Source organism: Camelina sativa, chromosome 17 (assembly GCF_030686135.1).
Source record: "Camelina sativa cultivar CO46 ecotype springtype chromosome 17, ASM3068613v1".
NCBI classification, from domain to species: Eukaryota; Viridiplantae; Streptophyta; class Magnoliopsida; order Brassicales; family Brassicaceae; genus Camelina; species Camelina sativa.
This window is the reverse complement of record NC_141896.1, coordinates 9,811,268-9,825,768: the sequence shown is the minus strand read 5'-3', so window position 1 is coordinate 9,825,768 and position 14,501 is coordinate 9,811,268. Positions and strand designations below refer to the sequence as shown.

The following is a 14,501-nucleotide window of genomic DNA, read 5'->3' as shown; positions in this document are numbered from 1 at the left end:
TTCTTATTATGGATATGGATAAGAATTTAAAAGGGAAAATGATTGCCAGCTACTTAAAGTATACACCAACACATAGCCACACATACAAACAATATAAATGTCTTATTAACTACGTGAACTATTGTCATCACATAAGGACATCCATAAACAAACATATGTTATGTCTACAACACCATAAACATTCGAGGTTAGCCAGAATCCGGCGTTGACCGGTATTGACCGACGTTGAGCCATATTTACCGGTGTTGACCGGCATTGACCGCTGTTGACCAGAAAAAAATATTCAAAAAAAACAAATTTCCTAATAATAATAATTTTTATTTTTATGTATTTTTGAAAATACAAAATTAAAAATGATATTTAAATAGAAAGAGTATAAATTTGTTATTGTTTATGAAAAAATCTACTACACATCAAATTTTGGTGGTATAGTTTTATTATATTATTTTTGGTATATTTTCTGTATTAAGAAACAGACAATTCGTGGGTTCACACTTACGGACTAACCTCTCTTATTCATCCCCTTTAAATTAAGGAAAAAAATCTTAATTAAAGAAACAAAATATGTTGATCAATCAATTTTAAAATTGTTAATTTTAATATTATATTATAGTTTTTAATTATCACATATAAAACCCTAACCATTTATTATAAACTCAATGAGAGTTGTTCACCCCTAGGCTTAACAAAATTAGTTACTTTATATACCACAAATTTTGTTTTTCATATTATTTTTATTTTTATTTTGGTAAATAATTTTCTTGTATCTTTTTGTTGTTATATGTTGTTTTTGTAAATTATACAAATCATTTATTTTTTTTAATTTATTTATCAAAAATACATAAAAACAAAATTGTTATAATTTTTAGAAAAAAAAAAAAAAATATTTTTTTGAATACTTTTTTTGGTCAACGCCGGTCAATACTGGTCAACGTCGGTCAACTCTGGCCAATGCCCGATTTCGGCAGACTTCGAATGTTTATGGTGTTGCACATATAACCTATGTTTGTTTATGGATGTCCTTATGTTATGACAATAGCTCACGTAGTTAACAAGACATTTATATTGTTTGTATGTGTGGTTATGTGTTGACGTATACTTCAAGTAGCTTGGCAATCATTTTTTCGATTTAAAACTACTCAATCAATCATAGAAATAGGTTATGGTATACTTTTTTCTAATTATAAGTTTTGGTTACGACAGGAACACATCCGATGCATAAAATACATGTTTCGTCGCATAAAAGAAATGTTGTAGAAGCCATGTGTCCTTATCGATCATCATATATATATAGTCTAGATCGAGATATATCATTTCTGATTTTATATTATCCTTATCCTTTCGTTTTCTTCTATTTTATATTTAGTTATAGACGCCACTGATCACATGGTTTCTTGCTGGATTGGTCTCCCTTCGCATCAATATACTCCAAACAAATATTGCAAAATATTTCAATTTATTTTACCCAAAATATTATGAATTTGTAAACTAAAAATAAAGTGTTTGATTCAATTTTCTTTATAATGCTTTCGAAACTTATTCCAAAACCTTATCAAGAAAATACAACACATGTGACATTATAATATTATATATATAGATAATATAGTGCACCATAGCATCCGAGTGGGTTGAGTAGGCTATTCGCTAAGAAAAATTAGTACTACTAGTAATTTACCTTCACATAAACCACTAGACTGTAGCCTAATAATAACCAAATAATTCAACGTAGGTTACTCTTTTTCACGGAAATTCAAAAATATTTGAAATAATTATTCAACATAGGTTACTCTCTCATTCACGAAAATTCAAAGATATACAATAATTCAACATATTTGAAATGGATCACCAAGTAACTTGTATGATTTAACTAAATTCTTATATTTATAAAAAGCGAGATTTCTTTCTTTTTTTTATAATCTTTGTTGTCTAAAAATAATACAATGTTAAAATTTTCATAAAGCATCTAAAAACAATGAAACTCAATTAATATTCATGCAAAAATTATTCAGATTGTTTCATTTTTTTTTCTTAGTTTTACTCATAGAAATTATTGAACTTTTGCAATATTTTCAAAATATTAGTTAAATCTTATACTTCTGAATAATACTAGACTTTGGAATATTTAAAAATCTTGAATGAATTACACTAAGTTTGAAATCTTTGAAGTATAAATCTATATATACATTTTTGGAGACAATTATAAAATAAATCCTCAAGTTTAGTACTATTTACAGAGAATGCCACTGACATTAAATATTTACTTAAATTTATTTTTTTAATAAAAGCTAATTGTTATACATAATAATTGTTAGAGGAGCATACGCCATAAATTTTGGTTTAATTGTTATAAATAAATTCGAAATGTATTTATAGAAACTAATTAGTTCTACCTAAATTATTAAATAAAATAAATATACCTTTTATATTTTAACACCATTTAAAAAAATGATTATTTCTATGTTAAACTTAATAAAAATTAAAATATTATGAATCTTTAGATTTATAAATGTTAAAAATCTCATAAAACAAGATTTATTTCAAATCGGGTTATAGCAACATTAGCATAAATTTTAAATTTTATTAATCAAATGCTAGAACATAGGTTAAATTTTAATTAATGTATAAATATAAGGGATAAAGATTTAAAATATACAAAACATTAGTCATATACTCATATATATATACATAGTTAGTCTACTAATTAAATTATATTTTTCTTTTCTAAAATAAAATATAGTTCCGCGGTGTACCGCAGGATAAAATATAGTATTACATATACAAGAGTATCATATCTTAATCTGGAATATTATTAATCCTTTAAAACAATTTTCAAAAAATAAAAAAATAATTGGAAAGCGTCACTTTCATTAATAAGTTTTGTATTCATGTAAAACTATAGTTGTAGTATTAATTTTTACAGCCCGCATGTAATTGTCTGACAGCATTTTGACTCAAAAATGTTGACTTCAAACTTGGAAATCTAACCACTCCACACATAAATTAATTATCCTGCAGATATAGAGTATTTACTGGTTTACAAATTTCCCATAAAATAAAAAAGTTCAGTGCCTTCAAATATCCCAAATTCCCAATGCATCTATTTTAAAGTTTGAACTAATACATATTATATCTTCATATTGTTTAGGTAGACTGAACTTTTTTTTTTAACAGCAATTTTTTTTTCTTAATATAGACTGATCAACTTTTTTAAACGAGTAAGCTTTTTTTTTTGTGGTCAATTATATTTTAACTAAACGAGTAAGCTTTTATGACAAAATGTAAAACCTTAGAATACTTCTAACAAAAATACGTGCATGAAATATAATTTAATTCCTCGAAAATGGTCGACGACACCATATGAAGTTTACATAACGTATTAAATATAGAGGCATATACGTACCGTCAATAATTGATGTATAGAACCTAAATTTTCTTTAAACAATCAAAATGTCGACCTATATCTTTAATTATTTGCTAGTATTAATTAGGATATAGTATTTTTTTTAAAAACATTAAAAATTGTGGACGAGAGAAGTCAGCAGAGGAATGCTTGTTTCGGCATGCATGTCTCTGCCTCTTTGATTGCGAAATTTATTAAGATGTAAATAGTTGCATATAAACTCGAATAATCATTGTTATGACTTGTGCGTTTTAATTTTTAATGTATTTGAAATTAATTGTTGTGCATATACTGTATATATCTAGTTTAATACAGATTGTTACAATTAAATTAAACTAATGCGGTGATTGCTGAAATTGTTGGTCCAATGGGTGCCATCCACTGACAGAAAATTAATAATACCTTGGTCAATGTAAGTCTTCGTAGTTTTACAGTTCTACAAAATATTAGTATGAGACTAAATTCTCCCATTATTTCAGCACGTACTACACCTCTCTATGTTATAAAGATTGGGCATTGGAAACTATTATGTTATACTCCCTCTGTCTCATGAAGATTGATGTTTTGAGACTTTCACATATATTAAGAAAATTTTTAGTTTTTATTTGTTAATTAATTTATAATTATTTTTTGGTAGAGAGAGAAAATATAAATCAATAACAATTTAAAAATATTAATATTTTAAATGATTACTTCTTGAAATTTGCAAAACATCAATCTTTGTGGGACAAAAATATATCCCAAAATATCAATCTTTGTGAGAGAGAGGGAGTATGCTATTAAAACTTCAGACCCCAACCACTGAAAACTCGACCCATACTTCATACTACTACTTACTTGACACAAACCATATTCGGTTCGGTTTATCCTATACATAAAGATATATGCGAGTAGATACATTGAGTTGAGATAAGGTGGCTATGATTAACGTTGGAGATTTCTGTGAGCGCATATTTTTGTGAGTTTATTTTTAACTTCACATTATTTGAATTCAAAAACAAAAAATGAACTTAGAAGTGAACCTCACCAATGCTTATGCAATCATCACACTTGCAAATAATATTGAAATTTATCTCTTTTGTGTTTTTTATTTTTATATTGGAGCATTGATCTCTTAACTTTAAGCAGGTTACTACAAACATGCAAGCAGACAACATAATTACAACTTGCATTATTAAAACAAATAAAATTGAAGTTGCCTTTTCAATTTTGATGTTCTTAAATTTGGAGTTTGCCAATTTGCTATGGGCCATTGCCAGTTGCCCAATTAGTGTTGGCTCATCTTCCGATAACATTTTTAATGTAGAACATTGCTTACAATCTAAACAACCATCTTTCTCTGCAGATATTGTGGGTTCCAATATAATCTTCAGCAGACTATACTAACTGAAAGTGTTTACCCTTATGATTAAAAGTGTAATTATTCTTAATAATCCTTATAACATAAATGTGCTAACGATATAGAACATATTACAAATTTTAACCTATTTCCTTACTTAGGTTGGTTTTTTTTTTTTTTTTTTTTTTGCTTTGAGCAAAACGAACACAATTTTATTTAAATCTGAAACTGGTCCAGTCTCTGTGGACAAAATCTTTTATAAATGTGTGCCAATTTATTGCCAAAAGATTTCTTTACTAATGATTTTCACAAATATTTTAACAACGAAATTTAATGAACTCCCTCCGGATAGAAAGAAACAGACATTCAGATTTTTGCATGGGTGATGGGTTAAAAACCTCTTAAGAACTCCACATATATGTCTGAATATTTCGTAATTGAATTGTGATTAAGAACAATGTAAATGTCGTTATGATTTAAGATCCGATCATAGAATATCAATTATATTGTTATATTATATCGTTAAAAGACAAAGCACATATGACCTTAACTTTAACTCAATCATACATGTATAGAAAGTTTTCGATTTTCTTTTACTAGCAAACAATTCTTTGCTACAAAGTCTATTTTCTCCAATACAAAAGTGCTTGGAATCACATGTTTGGTAATGTAGCTACTGATTTTTTAAAGCGACCAAAAATATAAGTTAGTATTTTGTTTTAGGTATTTTATTGGAATAATTTTTTTTTTCCACACGACAAGTACATGATAACACTTTGTTATCCGCCGCCAATTCTTTCCGAATCAAGATAAGTACAAATAGAAAATAAAAGTCGAGCGAAGACACGAACAAATACAATTTTTTTGGAAACTGTGATGCATAAAGCAAACTAAAAAACCTAATGCTGTTGACGATATTGACTTCTATTTATCCTAATACTACTGCTACATGTTATCATAAAGGTAAGGATCTGACCATGGTGATTCACTTTGTTGTAAAACTTATTTCTTTTTGCTTGTAACTCTATATATATCCTATATCCTACTTTGTTGAAAAAAAATCATCACAAGTTATCCTATTTTCTAAAACTTCTCATCATCATCATCTAGAATTATTTATTATCGATTGAACCGTATATTTTTCTGATCTGAAAACTGAAAGATGCAATTCTTATACAGTATAACATTTTAGTCCATTAAACTTTGTTAGCCTCATCATTTCATTTGCCTATTATATTCAGAAACTGGAGTTAAATAGTTCAATCTGGGTTGATAAAGCCTTAGCTGAACCAAATTATGCAGGGCTTCTTTCTAGCCATGTGCATTTTGCAATACCTTTAAATTAACCTAACAGATTTAAAGTTCTATATTAACTTAGCCGATAGTTTTAAAATATTCATTACGGTGGCCTAAATCGATAATGGACCCAAGACCAAAGCCCATGTATCCGAATCACATTACTAAAAAATAAACGCTAAAATAAATATAGCTTTGAGCAGGAGACGACAAGTCATGTGGCTTCAAGGTTTCATCCCAAATGAAGTTTAGATGTGCCTTTGACAAAGAGATGCAATATTAACACTTTGATGTGATAAGATATGAATATTATGAATCATATGAATGTCTTATCAAATCACGTTATCTTCTCGAGTATGGGGTCCCATCTTTTGTACTGTATTAGTTTGGCCCTCAAATTTGTGAACAACCCATTTAACTATGTTTTTTTTTCCTGTCTTTAGCTATTAAATAGCCGATAAATGTCTTCAACATTTTTGTTACATTTAAGACCATAATGTATCGATACTAAACACTAAACTCACATGATCTCATCATTTATTCTTTATAATAATATATATGGTGTTCGTATAATGTAGATTCATGGGATATGATCACAATACTTAAACAAGTTCATCTACGCTAGCCAACAAATAATATCGAATCATACACGCACACATGCACTAGGAGGTAACAGTTATGCTTGCGCAAATTCATGTGTATTGAAGAATGTAAACTTGTCTCAAAAACGATGTTGAAAATAAGAATAACAGTTGGAGCAAACTTGTGAAAAAAATATTCGAATGTTATTATTTTGTGTTTTTTTTTATATATAAAAATACGAATGGTGATTTCTTCAAGCGTAGGTGATTGTAATAACATCAATACACAGATTTTGAGTTCGCAAGTGAGATGGAGGACCTAGGCTTCTCTTTATGTAAAAAACCTGAGTAACTCTATTTACAAATTGAAGCAAGGCAGGACTCTTACTATTAGCTAGAAGTCTCATACATTTTGGTGCTATAAAATATCTGATTAAAATTAAATTGAATCATATACACTATTGTAGTTATATCCCTTGACTGCAGTTCTGTCTCCATGAGATTCTTTCCCAAAAGAGGAAAAATAAATAAAATTAGAAAAAATATGTTATTTTAAGTTCAAGTTTCAAAGATATGAACTTTGTCCCCAAGCAATGTGTTGCATTATTTGCCATACCAAACTTTTCCACGGCACATGAAACAGTAAGATTCCTCTGAGAGTATAGTACTACACATAATACTATTTAATCGAACTATTTATGAATCATGAAGGACACATCGGGAAAGAGTTGTTCAGATTTGATTAGCACATTAATTTACATATAGTTATCTTATCATCTTAAGAACTTTACTATCATCAATAATGACTTCTAAGTTCTAACTAATGATGCTTGTCAACTAGTGAGGGAAAAAATGATTGTAAGTTATTCACATCATCGCCTTTACTACTTACCAAAACAGGAATTAACAAAAAAAAAAACAAAAATAATGTGTTGGATTGCAAAATCATCACATATTGGTAGCAACTTGGCACACATATATACAAGTAAACGAGTTGAAGAAAATGATACAAAATCTCATATAGTGAATTATCAGATTAGTCAATACGACACTGTTTTATTTATCATTTATTGTTAATGAATTGATTAAAAAAGGAAACTCCACACATGAAAAACAGAAAAAGTCAAAGAAGTGAGAAAAAAAAATCTCTTGTTCATGTGAACTTCCCAAGTTGTATTATCGAGTACATATAAAAACCTTGAATTATTGTATTACTATATTCGTGTCCGTCGTCAATTCTCTCCAAGCAACAAACAACTTGGAAAATAATAGTTACGACAAAGGGTAAAATTAATTAACATATTTTAAAAAGAATTGAAAAAATGATAGAAATATATATATATGATAAACTAATTAAAAGTATGTATTCTGGACCGTCGGATTCAACTGAAGCTCCAAAGTGGAATGTCACCATCTTCGTACGAGTATTCATCGAGCATCGTCGTGAAGTTTAGTTGAGGAGAGTAATCAAACGGAGCTCCATCATCGAACAAGAACATTCCATTATGATCCTGATCATACCATGATGATGATGGATCCATCAAAGGCACATGATTGTCCACGAAAGATCCTAATAGAGATTGCATCCCATCATCATCATTATCATTATCATCATGATCGGACGGTGACGAGGCGGCTGATGAAGAAGAAGGGGCAACAAGGTCAAATGAGTTGGCAGCTTGAGCGGCGACTCTTTGGATGGATTTGGGGGACATAAGGGTCTTTTCGTCTAAGATGTCATCAAGAAGATGATGAGAAGAAGAGGTAGGGAAGTTGAGATTGGCTTGAGGGCCTTTGAGACACAAGAGTGCAACATCGTAAGCCCTAGCAGCTGCTTCAGCTGTTGAGTAAGAACCTAACCAAATCCTTGTCTTCTGATTTGGTGCCCTGATTTCAGATACCCATGACCCCCAACTTCTCATCCTCACTCCTTTGTACTTCTTAATCTTACTCTTCTTGTTCTTCTTCTTACACGACAACGACGAAGACGAAGAAGAAGATGAAGATGAAGAAGGAGATTGTGATGAAGAAGACAAAGGCATTTCCTTCTTCTTGTTGCTTTGGATCTTCCGTTCTTGTTTCACCATGGTAGTGTTGATTTGCACAATGTGTTAGTATATATCGATCAAGTGAAGAGATTGGTCGTTGAGTAATTTGTTTTTGTTGTTGTGATGGATAGAGATTTTTGGATGAATGATAAATGTGAGCTAAGGAGATTATATATAGAGATGGGATTGATTTGGGAGGGGTATGGGAGACGAAGAGATGAAATATTTGTTTATTGATATAAATCTAAAATAGGGTCAAATGAAATATATTATGGTTTTCTTGTGTATGAATCTGACATTGTGGTGCATGACAGGTGTTTTTCTTCTATTTTCTCTTTATCTCGCAATTGGCATTAATACAATTTTGTTCCTTTCTCATTAAAAAATAAAAACACACAAAAATATAAAACAAAGAACTTAAATCTTTGGAATTTAATTATTTATTCGAATTCGGATGCATGTTAAGGCTTTGTCCAAGTGAACAATGAACCTGAACATGGCTTTATTTTAACATTTTGCTAGTTCTGCATCTTCTTATTAAAAAAAATACATGTATATAACTAATATTCTTGGTATTTAGAGGAAAAATATAGAAACATATAATGATTTTGATTGGCTTTTTGTGGAATCACAAATACATCTCTTTGATTATTCGATCACGTAAACTTTGTCTATTGCATATTATTGTAAAAAGACAAAAAAAGAAAAATATACATTTTTATTATACAGTTATAAAATGAAGAAAAAAAAAACAAGAAAGCCTCTCCTTAAATTTACAAGGACCAATTTTTAACCAATTAAATTTTCAATATTTTCCTTGTAAAATATTTTTAACGGTTTGTATTCTTACCGAACGGAATTGGAATTGTCCAACAGAAATTACTGATAAAAAATAAATTACCGAATGGAGTCAATTTTGACAGGAATAAATTAATTCGGAGTGTATACATATTACATACATATTGTAGTATTAGTATATAGCTAGCTGTGTACGGAAGCCACTTGATGAGCAAATCGAGGAGAGATGCTAAAATAACCTATAGTATATTTTTAGGTTGAGATATCAAAATTTTCTTTTATAATTTGACTATACACGTACCTATCATCACTATCAGGAGATTACGAATTACAGCTACGTTTTAACTCGTTTATACGAATTTTCCAAGAAAGAGGCCCCCATTTATGGGTTAGTTATGTTTATTCTTTACCTATAAAAAAACTAGTGGGTATTAATTTGTAGCTTATTATACGAAAAAAAAATTCTAGTATCATGTTTCTATAATTTAAGAAAAAAAATTGACGGTAAATTCTCCAAACGTACGTGCACAAAAATGTATATATATATCCAGTTTATAAAAATTAGATTCACGAACTTTTTGGTTTGATTGTACCAAAGTCTAAAGAAATGTCTGGCTTGGTTTAATCTGTATGACAACTTGGTATTGGATTTTCATCATCGTGGCTTGTGAGTAAGTTACGCGTTAACTAAACAGAGACGTCGAACGCCACAGTAATTAGTATAAATACGTTTGATTGTATTATAATCATCTGGTAATATTTATAAACCATAAGGCAACATGTTACATACAAATGCTAATAAAGAGGACTGACATTTTTGGCCTTTTCTTACATCATTAAATAACATACGTACATATATTACTAAATAGATTAGGATCCGTTGAAATTTCTTTTATTTATATTATAATTTTATAATAATATACGATTCTGAAGATCATGATTAATGCTAGATTATGACCTTAGAAACTTTTAAAATCAATCATATAAATGATATTTTATTCTAAAATTATAATATAAATAAAAGGAATTTCAATCCGTGCTCTAGCACGGTCCTAATCTAGCATTAAGGTTTAATTTTAAATTTCTGAATACGATCCCGAAGATCACGATTAATCTTGTTAAATTAGCGAGATTTGATTACTTTTTATGATTGTGAGTATATTTTTTATCCCTTTAATAACTTTTTTTATTGATGTGGTTTATCAATAAAATATGTGGAAAATAAATTGGTAATATTGTGATTCTAGATATTTTGAACCATATACATGATCTTCCGAAATAAAGTTTAGAATATCCATGAACTATCAATTTAGAATAACCCGTTTAATATTTTCTGCTACAATTAAGGTTTTATTTGTTACAATTAATATATGGATTAATTTATAATATATGTATAACCTATTTGTAACCATTTATTAAAATTATAAAATCTACCAAAATAATGTTGTGTACTTCCGTTTTATTATAAAGAGGATGAGCCAATTAAATTAGAGCAATCAATTAGCGGACCATTGATTAATCCAAATCATCATCAAACTAATTAGTTATGTGATAATAAATCTCTATGAAAAGGTCAATATGTACTGAACTGATCGATAGTAGCAATCATATTTAAGAAAAATAAGAAACCTAAAGATACAACATAGAATACATGTATCTTGTTAATAAACATAAAATACCAAAGCAAACAAAAGTTTACTAAAGAATAGTGAAATGAAAATAGCGAAAGCGAAGAGTGAAGTCAGAAGAGTGTGGGAGAAGGTGATGATGCTAATTCGATAAGAGAGTGACTTCAAATAACAGCTGTTCTCACTCTGTCACTTTGCTACCCAAATCCAAACCGCGTTATCTCTCGTCACACTCACTCGTGTATCTTCCTAAATTCTGAAATCTAATTATTTTTTTTATTTTTCAAATTCATACTAGTTGATATCAACGCTAGTAATATATATATATATATATATATATATATATATATATATCATACATATCGAAAATATATGTGCATTCCAAATTTATAATACCATCGTCTTCTCCACATACAACTTGTGTTAGTTTTTTTTTCCATTTGTCTTTGAGTTATTTTTTTTTTAAATACTAAAATCAAATTAATTAAGCTCGATTTAGTTCCTACTGTCGATTTAGGATTTCGAATTATGAAGAAATTTTGTCTTACATAATTTTAATAAAGTAGCTATAGCAGCGTAATATATAGGAGCAAACTGTATGTAACTTGCCATATGCTAAAGACTGGTGGTATAAACAATTGAAAAAGGGAGAACAAAAAAAACAGTAAAGCATATATAGCTTTAGGACACGCAAAGAGCACATGATCGTATGTAAGAAAAGATTGGAGATGACATGTTCTTTGTGGACAGCCTTGACTTTCTCACAAAGCCTAAGATTAATCATGGGATGGTACTTTAATTTGTTGTCTTCGTCTTTAGATTTCACACTTTGGTCTTAAGCAAAACTCTCCAAGATGTCAGAGATCAGTTAGAGAAAGAGAGAGAATATGGGCAGTTTTTGTCAGCTTTCCAGCCAAAACATGCGTTTGCATGACGAGACGAAGCATCTCGATCGTGGCTTCTTTCAATTCAACTTTTTTGAGTTTTAACACTTATTTCATCTTTGGCACCTACGTGAATGTCCTCTCTTGAAACTTGAAAATTAAGCAATAAAATTAGAAAGCTAACCAGCAAAAAAAAATATGCTAAGAAATAGATTCTTAGTTTCTTAAAGTTATCACATAAAATAATATCTTATTATATAAAACTTAGTTTTCAAAATTAGTTTTTCAAATAATTGCGACATGTGTCAAGTATATTGATAATATTTTGATAAATGTAAAAATAAATTTTATTAAAAAATTACAGGAAAACTTAAAAAAAAATAAAAAAATAAAAAATTACAATTAATATTTTTGAAAAGTATATAAAACTAAAAATAATATATTATATGACTAATTCTAATAGGAAAGTTATCTATTAATTTACTAATTTAAATAGGAAAATATGTACAATTATTTTATATTATAAATATTTATAATATATCTATAATATAATTTATATAACTAACTCTAGTAAGAAAGTTATCTATTAAATTACTAATTTTAATAGAAAAATATGAACAATAATTAATGAGAAAATATGTGTAATTTAATTGCAATTATTATTTATTATAAATATATAATAAAAAGAAAGTTTTACAGAAAAGTGATTAATATATATATATATATATATATATATATATATATAATTTGATGTGTTAAAATTAACATACAATTGAAAATATATTGTTAATTTTCCTTTTTGATTTCTTTTTAGATATAAATTTTTTAAAACGTGTCAACATCTAATCAACATATTAACAAGTTTTTTTATCAAAACCTAAAAAAATCACAAGTAACATCTTATAATATAAAGCTTAATTTTTTAAAAAGAAAAATTTTAAATTTTAAAAATACTAAAGATAAGAAAATTTATATTGTGACAACATGTTAAAACTTAAAACTGTAAAAACATAATTATAATATTATTTTATAAACAAAATTTTCGTTTAAAACAATTTATAAATAATATTAAAACTCTTTGCAAACCCAAAACAGAACCGAACCTGAGAAACCACAAACTTGGTCGTTGTGCAGAAATTGAAGAACTTTAAAATGAAAAAATGGAGATTTTAGAAGTAACATTGGTCAACGTCTTGTTGCGGTGTCCAATGAAGAACATCGCGAGATTCAGATCAGTGAGCAAAGAATGGAAATCTATAATAGATTCAGACTTCTTCGGAGATCTCTACATCTCTTTCAACTTATCTTCGTCAACTTCATGGTCGATCATCGAAAACAACCCTCACAAACTTACACTTGAAATCGTCAGCCATCATGGATGCGAAAGATGGGTACTTTCTCGTTCTCCAGGATCCTTAGTAAGTTTCTTTGCCGAGACGACGATCACTTAATTTTAATTTGTTAGATTTTATGAACTTTCAATTCAAATTTTATTGGTGAACAATGGATTGACCATGTTCATTATACTTTACGTTAGGTTTTAGGATCAAACATGTCCTGTTTAGATCACCTTATCTGAGTTATATTTGGATTTTGCATGCTAAGTTTCATAGATTTCTAATTTACTATCAAATGACAATGAGTGATTGTTTTATATTCCATATTATTCTAATGTGAGAAACCTAACATAGTTTTAACTTATAACTAACAAAGAAATATTAATTTAAAAAAAAACAAATGTGATCTTTCTTGATGTATGGAAAATCCAATATAATGCATGTATTTATTGGCACCGTACTCTCTCCGTACCAATCGCCAGAGATGACTATATAGTCTCACCACGGTACAGTCTCAACCTCAATAGTTTATACATTTATTATCTGTGTAGATTGATCATAACAATATCGTCGGAGTATTATAGAATGGCATAGAAATTTCGAGGAAGATGAAGGTTTTTTATAAAATTATTATTTCCATTAAATATGTACGTTGAAGGTTCAGCCATATATAATAGATCCAGTGAACTAGGTTCAACCACCGAATCAATTTTTTTTTTTCTTTTTGTATATCTCAAATCTATGATTTAGTCGGTTTTGAAAATGTTAAAAAAGATGTGGGGACATAATATACGTTAGACCCCATACACATTTGTTTGGTAACAAAATTCATATATTTTGTTTTTCGTCTTCATCGAACACACACATATCTATATTGGAATTTGAGTTAATAATATAATGCCGGCACCCATACAAGTGAGTAAAAGCTATAAAGGTCAATCTTATACTTGTTCCCTCTACCTTAGAAAATATACATGTCTTCTGTTCATGTTCTCCTTAAGTATTTACCGTTTAGTAAAAGATTGTTAATCAACTAGGAGTAGAAAGAAACAAGTAAAAAGATAGAAGACGAGTAAAGGTCGTTGACAAATTGAGAAAAACGAAGGTAGGTCGGAAGGCATTGCAAGCCCAAATTATGAATTATCATCGGTCATGTAGATTAGTCGTTGGCCCATTTAAAAGTCGGTTTG

At 28.5% G+C, this 14,501-nt stretch overlaps 1 long non-coding RNA gene and 1 pseudogene across 2 annotated transcripts; one reads left to right on the top strand and one right to left on the bottom strand.

Annotated features, from left to right (window-relative positions):
- Positions 1 to 7,748: 7,748 nt before the first annotated feature.
- Positions 7,749 to 8,904, bottom strand: LOC104756536 (ethylene-responsive transcription factor ERF012 pseudogene; annotated as a pseudogene). Its single transcript, XR_015585939.1, has one exon. The product of XR_015585939.1 is annotated as an ethylene-responsive transcription factor ERF012 pseudogene (transcript).
- A 4,165-nt stretch (positions 8,905 to 13,069) lies between these two features.
- On the top strand, positions 13,070 to 14,154 carry LOC147923452 (uncharacterized). Its single transcript, XR_015585872.1, has 2 exons — positions 13,070 to 13,392; positions 13,863 to 14,154. It is a non-coding gene; the product is annotated as an uncharacterized LOC147923452 (long non-coding RNA).
- Positions 14,155 to 14,501: the final 347 nt, after the last annotated feature.